Source organism: Nannobrachium achirus (genome assembly GCF_963921795.1).
Source record: "Nannobrachium achirus genome assembly, chromosome: 11".
Lineage (NCBI taxonomy): Eukaryota > Metazoa > Chordata > Actinopteri > Myctophiformes > Myctophidae > Nannobrachium > Nannobrachium achirus.
The window spans coordinates 8,801,521-8,815,614 of record NC_137820.1 but is presented as its reverse complement, the minus strand read 5'-3'; positions in this window follow the sequence as shown (position 1 = coordinate 8,815,614).

The window sequence follows — 14,094 nt, the reverse complement described above, 5'->3', positions numbered from 1 at the left end:
TAATGCTTTGTGCCTTTTACTATCTTGTGTTCTTGATCATGCTAGCCGCATTTTATACTTTACTATTCGGAAATTGCATTAAATTTGCGATTTCTGTGTTAACTCTATAGGCTATAGTAGGATTTTCCCCTTCAAAATGTGACTTCAGCATCCGGGGGATGCTGAGTGGGCGGGCCGTGAATAAGGCTAATTACAAACCATTGTAAACAATGGAGCGATGGTCCCAAGTATGAGTTCTGTTCAACCAATTCCTTCTGACCAAATTTACAAATGGGCAGATGACAACATCAACATCCCCAAAAGGATTAAATAGAATGGCTACAGTAACTCAATTGATTACATCCACGGTAACGATATTCAAGGTAAGTTTGGTTGCAACCTTACTGTACACAAAGACTTGCTATCTGTGCAGTGCTTTCTCCACCATCATATTAACTATTGTTAATATTGTTCCTGATTAATATGCAGAAATCACGATACAGTAAGTTAATATGATGGCAGAGCAAGCACTAGTCTGAACAGATACTGTAGCAAGTCTTACAGAGTAACATTGCAACATAACTATGAATATTGTGGATGTACCCTTCTTTTGAATCCTTTTGGGGAGGTTGATGTTGATCTGCCCATTTGTCGATTCGGTCAAAAGAAATTGGCTGAACAGAACTCATATTTTGGGACCATCTCTCCATTGTTTACAATGGTTTGTAATGCCGGCTGCCACCCCATGTGGTCATGTGATCCAAGATGGCCACAGTGTGACTAAGGTCTAGACTAGAGCTATCATATCAACATTATAATTGATGATAGATCACAGGCAGGTTGTCTAAAAATTAATGATACTACGGCACGTAGCCCACCTGCATGGCAGCTTATAACGCAACACACTGGCACCATTTTGCCAAGTTTCTGTGAATGGATTGGCTACATAAGTAAACCATTACATTAACATGGAACACATTTGGTTGTGTATGCATATTCAAATCTTGTTTATTTTAACAATCAAGTGATAACTTGTTTTTCTGCTCTTCTTCCACCATAGGTAACACTCTGTATTTGGCTGGAGGCCAAACCTCGGAGATGGATGATGAAGGTCTTTTCCTTCTCAGTAACGCCATGTGGCGCTATAATGTTGACCATAACTCATGGTCGTTGATGGCTCCCATGAATGAGACACGCTTTCAATTCAGTAAGATTGTCAAACTACTGTATATATATTTACAATATATGCTTTTATTTTAAGATATGCCTTATTTCCACTTTGAAACTTCCACCATAAAATGATGATATCAGTTGCTTTTTTTCTAATATCTAATGTATCCGTTCCAACTGCAGAATAATTACATCACAAGTGAATCCAGTTGATAATTGGACATACTGTACTCACTGCAGTATTGAATTATTTCTGTATATTGATGATGTAAGTGACCCTGTATTAATGCAGCGGTACGTAGAAGCAAGGGTGTCGTACCAAATTCTGGGCCCTGAGTACAAGGATTCACTGCAGGCCCCCCATGAATGTTCTTCATAGGGGGAGGGGGTTTAACCCATTTAGACTGGGAATACATTATTACGCATTATTTTGTCCTTTAACTATTGAAAAATATCAGATATACAAGCTCACAGCGCGGCACCAAGTGCAGTCTTTTGAAAAATGTCAGATGGTGCTCAAACTTTTTCATGTAAAGGACCCCCCAAAATTATATGTATTTGGCCGTGGACCCCCATCTTAAAATATGTTGTTCCAGGGACGCCCCAGAAGCAAAATTTGAGTTACAAATGTTAGCTTAAAAAATATATATTTTCAAAGATTTGCACACATTTTCACAAGTTCACAACTTTTCAAAAATAGCAGATGTACAAGCAAGTGCCGCGCTGCGAGCTCGTAGATCTGCTATTTTTCAATAGCTAAAGTATAAAATAATTAAGGCCCCCTCCACCTTGGGCCCTAGTAACTCAGTCCCACCCAGCTCTTCAAACATGGTCTCCAGAATGTATAAGATGTATTGTTTATAACAATGCCAAAATTATATATTTTTTCCCACATCAGATTTCTAGCATTTCAAATTAGTTGTCTTTGTTTTGGATTTCACCTTGGTAACCTCAGTGGTTCTCAACCTGTGGGTCGGTACCCCCAGGGGGGGTCCCCAGGTGAGTCCCAAAATTATTATAATTAATATTATTATTATTATTATTTTTTTTGGGGGGGGTCCCCCCAGATGATTAATACATTATAATGTGCAAAATAGTTTTCTCACTCAACAGTAAACAAACCAACATAAAGTTTAATTGTATATAGAGGGTATATGTACATTTCTAAAGTGACAATTTAAGGACTTTAAGGAAGGTTTAATAACTCCAAAATGACAAATTAAACATTGGCCAAATTGTTAAATATTAGAGTCAGAAATTGTGAAAATAGCAGATCTACGTGCTCACAACGTTGCATTGCGAGGAGTTGTGAGCATGTAGATCTGCTATTTTCACAATAGCACCATGTTATACAAAATGTAATGCCTCAACTCTCGTCAGGTTAAGGGGGTCCCCAGTTAAAATATGAATATTTGGGGGGTTGCGGCCTGAAAAGTTTGAGAACCACTGGGTTCCCCAATGAGATGCTGCATAGTGCATATGGCCAAGGTTACCACTTCAAATGATCCGTTTTAAAATGTTCCCCTGCTCAACCCTACATGTTCCATAGGCCTGGTGATGCTGGATGGATATGTGTTTGCTGTGGGGGGCAACCGGAGTGAAAGAGACTCAATGGAGCGCTACGACCCTAACACTGACACCTGGCAGCTCATGGAATCTGCCGGTGTGCGCATGGACGGAAATGTGGTAGCACTCGATGGACTGCTCTATTTTATTGGTATGGAACAGATTGATGTACCTGCAGGTTCAAATGCCTGCTGGCTTTAATGATGTTGTATTTTTCACCTAGTGTTGGTGTATGTCGAGCATAATGGTTAACCAAAAATGTAAATCCTTTTGTATTATTTTGTATTCACGCTTCTCCTGAATAATATTTTGCCTCCTGAACTCTAGGTACGCAGGTGGTCACGTACAACCCTAAAACATCTGTGTGGACAGAAGTCGCTCCTATGCAGGTTCCTGAAACTTCTGACACAGCAGCTTGTGTTCTGAATGGAAAGATCTATGTTATAGGTATCATACCTCTTCTTAAAGGCTAGTCAGTGGTGGAAGAAGTAGGCCTACGCCTTGTTTTACTTGAGTAAAAATAACAATACCACTATATAGCAATACTTCTTTACTTGAGAGAAAGTACAAACGTATAGGAATGTGCTTGTGTAGCGATGTGAACTCTGCCTGCAGACCCGGGTTCGAATCCCGGGCGTTACACTTGCAGTGCCAAAAATTATAATAATACAAAAATAAAAAGCCCAATATTCAGAATGGCCCTTTTCACAGTTATAGTAATAATGAACGCTTTAATGTAAGATCTGGCACAGGTGGAGTTGCTGTATAGCTCAAGTATTTGCCTCTGACTTTGCCACTTCTGTCAACACACTTATGAGTCACTATCCTGTTAACCCATTAAGACTAAGACTAAGAAGATTATTATCTCACAGCGAGCTTGGAGATCTGCTATTTTTGAAAAATCTTGAACATTTGTGCAAGTCTTTGCATATTTTTGACCTGATTCTATAAATATCTTCTACATCGTTCTAAGGTTTTTGTGAGACCCCTAGAATTATAGCCTATGCATTTGGCCGCCGACCCCCATCTCAGAATATGTTGTTCGAGGGACCCCCAGAAGCAAAGATTTGAGTTACAAAGGTTTGCTTTGAAAAATATATATTCAAAGATTTGCAAACATTTTCATGATTTTTCAGAAATAGCAGATCTACAAGCTCGCAGTGCGTGGTGAGCTTGTATATCTGCTATTTTTCAATAAAGTGTAAAATAATTCTAGGTCTTAACTCAGTTACTGCCATTAAAAAAAACTGTTTATCGGGGTTGCCTGCCACGATTTCTTCACCTTTTAACTTGGGCACATGCGTGTCCATCTTGCACGACGGTTCAAGGATCGTGCAAGATCTGCACACATGCTGTGGTCAGCTCGCAAAAACAACAGACCTCATGCTAACCCATGCAAGAAGCAATGCATTGTAGAGACAGCTTCGAGGAAGGTGTTGTCCCGTCCCCCTAAAAAATAGTACTTAGAAACAGACGATTTTTGATTTTTTTGTATAAATGAAATCAAATTAAATTCTCAGGTTTCTCGGGCGCAGTGTGGACCCAGGACCGTATTTCTGGATTAACGCTATGTCTGGGCAAGTACAAGTACTTGTTGTTTGTCATATCTTGTTTGAATTCTATGTTTTAACTTATTTTAACTTATTATAGGCTAAAACCTTGTATAGGCCCTATATTGACCATATTCACCTGGCGGCCATGTTTGAAATTTGCATTGAAAACTATACCTACATAGGGTGGCAACTAGGGTGGCATTTCATTGACCTAATGGCAAGATGACTGCCGTGTGAATATGGTCTATTGGCTTCCTTTCTCGCCTGCCCTTATTTCCATGCTTTTTAATAATGTTAACCTTGTACTGTTTTTTTTATTGTGCAAATAAATAAATCAAAATCAAATCAGTAAATGAGTTAATGGGTTAATTCTTGTTAGATGGTGGGCAAAATACGATGGAGTACTACAACCCCAAGAGCGACCTGTGGACCATGTGTGCCCCCAAGCAAGTGAAACGCCTCTCGCCTAGCGTGGCTGTAGTGGATGGAAAGATCTACGTACTAGGAGGGAGGCACAGCAGCGGGGGTGGTTGCTTTGTGTAAGACACTGCTGCTCTATGAATGTCTAGTAAAAGGTGTCCTCTTTATATATTAGATTATATTATATTTTTCTTCAAAATAATATGGGGTTGCCAGACTTCGCAAAAGTCCTGCTGTTTATTCTTAATATTATAATGAATTGGTGAAATTTTTCTCATGGCTGCTTGTGTCTCTTTACATAGTACTGTCCCTGACGTCGAGTGCTACTGTGAAGAAACGGACACGTGGGAAACTGTGGCGCATATGAGCATGAAGCAGATCTTTGCTTCTCGCATGAGTGGTCTGAAATGTGTCCCTCTCAAACTGAGGAAAGATCATTGTCAACCCATAGATGATGAAGATGACTCTGAAGATGACTAGCTGTTGGGGTCTGGAACCGAAGGAAGCGGATCCAACTTTGAGCTGCATCCTATGTCTGCTATACAATTACAATATCAGTGGTTCTCAACCTTTTTAATTTCAAGGACCACCTTAATTCTGGGTTACAGACCTGTAAGGCACATTTGGAACTTTAAATATATATTTACATACTGTATATATAGGAATCGTTAAAGAGAACTGTTAAGGCATGGGACCGTTAATAGGGAATTGTTAATGAACCAGCATCGTTAAGATCGTAAAATACGATTAGATTGGCACAGAGAAGAGACACTGTGTTGTGATGGTAGTGTCGGCCTAGCCTGGCGGGGCCTGACGTCATACTGCGTTCACTCACTCGTTCCTTCCCCAGTATAACGTCTGGCCTTTGGAATATTGGCAGCTTGAAAAGTGGGCGGGAGTACTTGCCTTGACACACAGACTCCTCTAACCAATCAGTGTACCAAAACATCTCTCATCCAGTCGGAAGAACGGCAAACAAACGCGTCTTTTCGGCCGATGAACTCCGCTAGTGCATCCCCCGTGTTCCTTTTTAATTGTTGTAATTGATTCCAACTCTGAAATAACTGCACTTATTGCTTGGCTTGTTTTATCGTTAGAGCGTTAACTGTTACATTGTTGCATCGCAAGGGCAGCCATTGTTGTTTTGAAAATGCTGCAGCATGCATCTACGTCACCGTCTACACATGGACCAATCAGGGAAAGCTTTTCACTTGTTGTCAGGAAGACTACGTTTGTTGTGCGGACAGCTGTCCCTGATTGGACCCGATCAGAAAAGAAACAGTATACACGCTGCCTATACCCGGAAGGTCAGACGTTATACTGGGGAAGGAATGAGTGAGTGAACGCAGTATGACGTCAGGCCCCGCCAGGCTAGTGTCGGGTTCATCTCAGAAGCTCTGCTCAGGTCACTCAGACCCAGCTCACTCAGATGAAAGATGTACACAGCGTGCCATGCTGCTCCTGCTGCTCCTGGCCAGCCAGTCAGTCCCTACAGACGTCACCCCCAGCCAGAGCCCAGAACCACCGTCTTGTTGAGGGGTAAGTTCAACCTGTCAGTCTTTTCCTCGGGGGGAGGGGGGGGGGGGTGAACAAAAAAGGTTTTTGAACCCACGCAAATCTGTGTCGCTTTAGATTTGAACCACTTTAACCATTATTTTATGCTTTAACTATTAAAAAATAGCAGATATACAAGCTCACAGCGCGGCCGCAATTGCTTGTAGATCTGCTATTTAAAAAAGAAATCTTGAACATTTTGTGCAAGTTCTTGAATATTTTTGACCCGATTCTATAAATGTCTTCTAAATCCTCCTTCTAAATCAGTGGTTCTCAAACTTTTTCATGTCAAGGACCCCCCATGTAGCCTGACACTCAGCCTGAATTGACATTTCGTTTCACTTCATTATTCAGTCTGAAAGTGGTTTCCCCCAAGGCGATTGCAGGGATGGGCGTTGCCAAAAAGAGGCAGTCTTCAGCGATTGGTTCACCGACCAACACATGACATAGTGTGGCTGGCTAGTGGCTAGCCTGTTGCTTGCTAGTGCTACTTGCTAACCAAAGAAACAGTCAGAATAGGAGCACTACGAACTAGTAATCAAACGCAACATAACATGCCTGCTACTGGTGTTTCATAGCGAGATCGATACGATCGCATTTTACCGCAATTTACCGCATTTTATCGCGACGCGATGCGCGGTACGGTACGGCGGCAGCGCTGGTGTACTTGGAAACACACATGAGTTCTGGGAAACCCCCACCCACGCTGATCACAAGACACTGATTCACGACGCTGATTCGCCGTACGGATTTTCAACCGAGGGAGGACTCTTCAATGAGAGCACTTCTAGACCCCTGAATCGCCAAAACAAAAAATTTAAAGGGGTGTGGCTAGCGATTCAGGGTCTGGAACTAGGCTACCCCCCATGTATTTGGCCACGTAACCCCATCTCAAAATATGTTGTTCCAGGGACCAACCAGAAGCAAATATTTGAGTTACAAATGTTCACTTTAAGAAAATATATATCTAGCTTTTTCAAAAATAGCAGATCTACAAGCACTCGGTGCCGTGCTGGGAGCTTGTCTATATCTGCTATTTTTCAATAGCTAAAGCATTAAATAATTCTAGGCCTAAATGGGTAATCCATGGATTTTGTTGTCTTGTCTTCTTTTCTTTCCTTTTCTTTTTATCCAGGAAGACGAAGGCAGTAGTTTCCCCATCAGTGATGTTGGTAGGTAGGTTTCCAAATTATATAAAGTCCACCATCCTTTTTGGACATGCAGCTGTAGTTTTGTTACCTGTAGGGATTTTTTCACTACTAGATTACTAGATAGATACTATAAATCCATTCCAATACTATGCTGATCAGAGCAATGGTCTCCAAGTTATGGCCATTTGAAATGTTAAACAATGCTGTAACACTGCTGTAGTGCCCCATACAATTTACTTGTACAATTTAATTTGACATTTTTCGGTTACTGCATTGTCTATTTCTCGCTCCAAAAAAATGTTTTCAAAAACATTCTTGAGAGCAATGTTTAGCTGTAAATGACATTGCATTTGTTTATTACATAGTTATGGCAAAGATCTTGCAGTGCAGCCAGGTGGAGTCTTTGATTAGACAGAAATAATTGCCTGGTTCCAGACCATAGACCCCGCCCACTCTCAGATTGGACTGAGTCTGAAATCAGGCTACAGAAATAACACACCTTCAGTGATTGACTTAATAAATGAACATATGGTTGAAAGTAGATGCTCCTTTAGGCAGTTATACTTGGCAGGAGTTATACTTGGCAGTGCCACGGTCCAAAAATGCTGTATATTGAAAATTATTTTTGTCTAACAGAATTGCTTATTAGGGTTGATTGTCATAAACTTTGTAGGTGTAGAACATTTTGACAAGAAGTTGCAGTTTAGCTGCTTGGCCATATTGTTGTTAGTATTCAGAATTCAGTAGGGGTGCTATAATACCAGCTTTCTTGCGGACTATAGGCTAGAGCTTAGCATGGTGCGTATTTTTTGTGATTAAAGTGCAGTAACTGCACAAATAATTTAACTGATAAAAGGATTTAAAAGTGTTGAGGTAATTATTTGCAAGATTACATTAGGTACAGGCTGCTAGGTGTAGTTCATAATAATGTGTGGGCTACTTTTGGTTCAGTGTCACGAGCCTGGGGACGTCACGTGACCTTTTTTTCTTTTTTATCCCACGATTTTGTAACCCATTTTCACCCAGTGCCAATTGCCTATATGTAATCCTGGGCTCTGCTCTCCCTCTGCCGCGCCTGGGGAGACAACGGACTGACCTCATGCTTCCTTCTATGCATGAGGAGTCCAAATTGCTTCTTTTCACCATACAGTGACGTAGCGTGTGGAAGGAACACGTTATTCCATGTAGTTCCTTTCCCCTCCCATCAGGCGCCCCAGCTGGCCAGGGGGAGGCATTATAGAGACCAGGATTACTGCATGGTTTTGTGAGGGTATCTACCCTAGGAGACATGGGGAGAACATGCAAACTCCACACAGAAAGGCCCTATCATGGTGCATTTTCACAACCAAGCTCTTTAAGCTGAAATCTGTCTCCCCTGTTGAAGCATTTTCACACTCCTAAGTGAGTTGGGTTGGAACTAGGCCTGGGGTGGTATCGACATTTTGTTACCGCGATTACCGTCTTCCCATTTACCGCCGGTATTGCGGTAATTACCGCACCCCCGTATCAATTAATTAAGGTTCGGCGATAAGTCAAAATATTGCAATCATCTTCCCAAAAGTCGCCTCTCCACAGCCTGACTGCCCGAGTTATACTTCTCCGTACAGCACAGCGGGTCTGGCTTTGAAAGGAGCAGATCTACAAGCTCACAACACATCGCATCCGCGACGCGTTCTGAGCTTTTAGATCTGCACTGTCGGGTTACCATAGTAACGTAGGCTAGCTACTTGGGCTTTTCAGACACAAACAGCTGTGTGAACAAACCAGAAGAGGACGGGTAGTCAGATCGTGTACAGTGATTCTGTAAACGTTTCCTGCAGCACTTTACAGGCCAGGCGCCCCGCCCGGCCAGAAAACCCCCCCGCCCCCCCAAGGGTAAACTTTTTGGACCTCCAACAATGTACTAGGCATGATCGTGATCGCGAAATTGCATGTTTAACCCCCATACCAACCCTATCTTTCAAACATGGCAGCCATGTGAAGTTACTTGTGCCTCACTGGCAGGAGAGCAGAGCAGCGCATGCAGCTGCTTAATTGACGGTCGTTAACTTCTTTTGAAGTTCTCTGAGAGGCGAGCCTAGCCTAGGTCAACTTGACAGTGACACAGCTGCACAGCGAGTCGTAGATTGCAGAGAGAGAGAGAGAGAGAGAGAGAGAGAGAGAGAGAGAGAGAGAGAGAGAGAGAGAGAGAGAGAGAGAGAGAGAGAGAGAGAGAGAGAGAGAGAGAGAGAGAGAGAGAGAGAGAGAGAGAGAGAGAGAGAGAGAGAGAGAGAGAGAGAGCTCTTCTCATTTACTCACAACGACACAAGTAAAGTACAAATACCTGAAAATCTCCTTTGTACAGTATAAGTACAGTAGGCTACTTAAGTAAATCTACTTAGTTACTTTACACCAATGTTGTTGTTTTTTTACTGTGCTGTAGACTTCTATTTATATGGCACGAGTGCTGGTTGATTAACCTGGGGGAAAAAAACAAGTTACACTGTCCTGTGAAAAACGTAGTTATTCAATGTTGAATAAATGTGGATGATAGCATGTAGTTGTGTTTTCCGTCATCATGGTCACATTCATGTGTTTTTTTATAGGGCAAAAATAAGAATTAATATTAAAAATTAAATGAATTAATTACTCGAATTCATTAATTAATTTATCAAAAAATTTCGGCGCACGCGCTTCGCGCGTGCGCCATGAAATCCCCCCCTGGTCAAGATTTTTTCCTGCAGGAAACCCTGTGTCACGTCTCAACTCTCAAATCGCAGTGATTGAGTGCTGCTATATACAGGTTTTAGTTACAAGACTTGACAGAAAAGGTTATAAAATCGCAGACGCGCCGCCGGACGGGGCACAACGTGCGACGCGGTGGAAAAAGTAAAATAGTTTCATTTTCGGTTTTAGTCCACGCGGCCCGCGCTCCGCCAGTAATCTGTATGAATAAAATAAGATATGCCACAACACAAGGTATGTATTAACATCCTTGTGTTGTGTGGATTACAGAGAAAGTTTACGCTGCTCTGTACTCCTCTACGCGGCTGCTGTGCTGCCCTGTGTAGGTCTGACTGTCTGTGTCTCTGAGTGACGTATGTGGCTTCCAAACGTGTGGTACACGGCCCAGAGCAGAGCGGCATGGAGCGCATGCGGTCCTCGCTTCTCCCCTGTTTTAAAACTCGCTTGTTTTCCAATAAAAAATAGACTTTTTTTTCCCGCGGTAAGCACACTGACACCGCGGTAGACCTCGGTATACGGAGGTACAGCGGTTACCGAACCCAACCCTAGTTGGAACTAATTCAGAGGTGAAGGTCCAGATTGGTCAGACATTCGTCTAACTTTCCCTAACTATTGGTATGTGTTTCTTTTTCTTGACGTCCCTGCAGTGAATGGCAACGTGAAGGAGGAACCCATCGACAATAAAACCTCCCAGCAGATTCAGAAGCAAGAGTGTGTTTGAATAGATGTGTGTGCAAGCCAGATTCCCCCTGGTGGAACCCCTGGACTCTACAGTGGTGGACTTTTTTACCCCTTTGCCAACCAAGTGCCACTGAAGTTGAAGCTGTCAGTCGATTTAAGTTATATTCCACACGTATAATTTGTGTGGAATAAAAAGTACAATGTTTACCTCTGTGACATGTATAAAGATGTTAAATACTCAAGTTGATTCATAAGTGGACCATGGTCCCTTTTTAAACGAACCAAAAAGTCCTGTGAAGTCGCCCCCAAAACGTACCTCCCAAGATTGTATTGTATTGTATAAGTACAGTAGGCCTAGATTACTAGCCTGAATTCAGACTTAGCTCACGCTTTAGTCTGAAACTGTGCCCTATTCTAAACTATTTACGCACGGTGATCACGACGCACAGTGATCGCGGCGTGTGTGTGTGTGTGTGTGTTTGTGTCTCTGTCAGTGCCAGTGACTGCTTCCACACAGAACTGTGACCAGAAACATGTAATCAACATTAACAGCTTGGTGAACTCAGCGCGCGCGTGTGTGTAAATGTGCCTGTCGTGTGTGAACTTCGTTTGAAATCGTTTCAACTGCTGCGCCGATTGGATATTCGTTAGACCCACCCCCACCCCCCGCGCTCATTGGAGCAGCTGACATTTTTGGCTGCTAAACTGCCTATTCATGTACTCAGCTCCAGACCAGAGAAAAAGTCCACTCTGAGAGTGGGCGGGGTCTATGGGCTGGAACCAGGCAAGTACATTACATTAAAGAGCTTCCATCATGTTGTCAATAAAGACACATTCAAGTTTTAACTATCATTTTTAACCAGTACCATATTTTGATTGTATTATATTTATGTTATTGTATTTTTAATCTGTAGCCTATATTGTTGCTGTCGTGCAGACACCTTGTATCTCCATATTTCTTCTTAATAATTGTTATTTTATTTTTCAAGCGTGTCGATCCTGCAGATCTGCTATTTTCACTATACTTACTTTTCACTTCTTCTCGCCATGTTGTGAGCTTTTAGATCGGTTATTTGCCCTACTTCTTAAACATTTGTTTGAATTTAATTTGTAATTCATTAAAACTTTGGCTAACTTTGAAACTTGAACTGCTGTGCCACCTAAGCCTCATGGAAAATTGCCCTTGATATTGGGTCTTTTTCAATCTCCCTACTTGTCTGTACTCCCCTCCCGAACTTGTAAACATCATCAGTCTGTGCCCAAGTACCATTCCAATCCTCAAGTCTGCATCTGAGCAAGTAGAGACCAAATACCAGGATGTAGACTTGATCCTCCCACTTTACCAAGTTTGCTCTGGACTAGACTAGTCTGGGATCACTTCACTTTTCGGGCTTGTAACCGGTCTGGAGCGGAAACCACAACACGTCATGTTGTAGTACTCAAAGACTACAATTTGGCCGGGACTATCCACCGGAAACAGTTTTAACCCAAAATAATTCCCCTGCGCTCAAAGACATACTTTTAGGGCCTACCTAATAAACTCCTTGATGCGGAGTAGTTTTGCTTTTGAAAAATTAGTTTGGTATATGCATCTTTTAGTCCAACTCGTAGGGACTGGAAAGACTACACTAGGCTACTCAAGCATTTTAATAGGGATTGGGGAAACAAACGGAGGGAACCAAATCAAAGCGACGCCGCTTCTTCTAGTGGTTTCCGCGTTGGGCGGAAACCAAATGGCCTGTTGTGAACGAACACCAGGGGCGAGGTTAGGACTAGACTTGTGCCGACTTTCCACAGCAAATTACCCACAATGCCTTTCACCATTTCTTCTTCTCTTGCTTCTCCGTCAATAAACTGTTCAACAGCACCATCTACACTACAGTATGTGCAAATGTCAACATCTTGTTTTACTGTTGGCTTTATATATTGGTGCTTAAAATATACACGTCTGCAGTATTTAATTTGATTGTATTCAATCAATCAATTTTACAATTATATTGACCTAATATAGGCTACACTTTAATTAACTAATGAATAGGCAAGGCTGTTTCAGTATTTCATATTTCATTTTATTGTCAATGCACATTAAAGGACAACTTTAGTTTTTTACAACAAGGGTTCATATTTTAGATTGTAATTAAAGAATACTAGAAGCTGGGCCGCCCTTCGGGCGGCCCAGCGTCTAGTCGGCGACCTGGCCAACTCGGAACAATGTAAATAGGGAATGAATGCCCCGCCCTTTAATGCAAACCCCATTATACCTGTTTTCATAGGACCCGTTTTGACCATCTGTCTGCCTGTGTCCATTTATGCCCATATATGGAGATATCTGTATCTGTCTGTCTGTCTGGCGGCGTCCATTTTATGTCCATATATGGAGATCACTGCAGTTATAGTTCCGGGTCCATTTTATGCCCATATATGGAGATATCTGTCTATCTGCGTCCATTTTATGCCCATATATGGAGTATCTGTCTGTGCCTCCAACTGTGTTGCAGACACAGTGCCGGTTCCCCCTTTAATGCAAACCTCATTATACCTGTTGTCATAGGACCCGTTTTGAACATCTGTTTGCCTGTGTCCATTTATGCCCATATATGGAGATATCTGTATCTGTCTGTCTGCGTCCATTTTATGCCCATATATGGAGATCTTTGACCATCTGTTTGCCTCTGTCCATTTATGTCCATATATGGAGATATCTGTATCTGTCTGTCTGCAATCCATTTTATGCCCATATATGGGGGCATTCATTTTATGCCCATATATGGAGAACGCGCATGCCCGTGGGACGAACACCCATATATGGAGATCTTTGACCATCTGTTTGCCTCTGTCCATATATGGGGGCATTCATTTTATGCCCATATATGCCCATATATGGAGAACGCGCGTGCCCGTGGGACGAACGCCCATATATGGAGAACGCGCGTGCCCGTGGGACGAACGGTTCTCGAGATACGCGGATTACATATACATACACACTCACAGAGATTTTTTGTTGACTCATGTGGCGTACGTGATGTCAGAGCCTTTTATGAAGTGATGTCACAATGAGTCAGAGCTTTCGCCGATTTCCTCCGGAACAGCCTGATGTCAACAATCAACCCCGCATAAGGAGATTCCGAACGTTTCGCGCCGGTTCGGGAAATAATACATACACACTCACAGAGATTTTTTGTTAACTCATGTGGCGTACGTGATGTCAGAGCCTTTTATGAAGTGATGTCACAATGAGTCAGAGCTTTCGCCGATTTCCTCCGGAACAGCCTGATGTCAACAATCAACCCCGCATA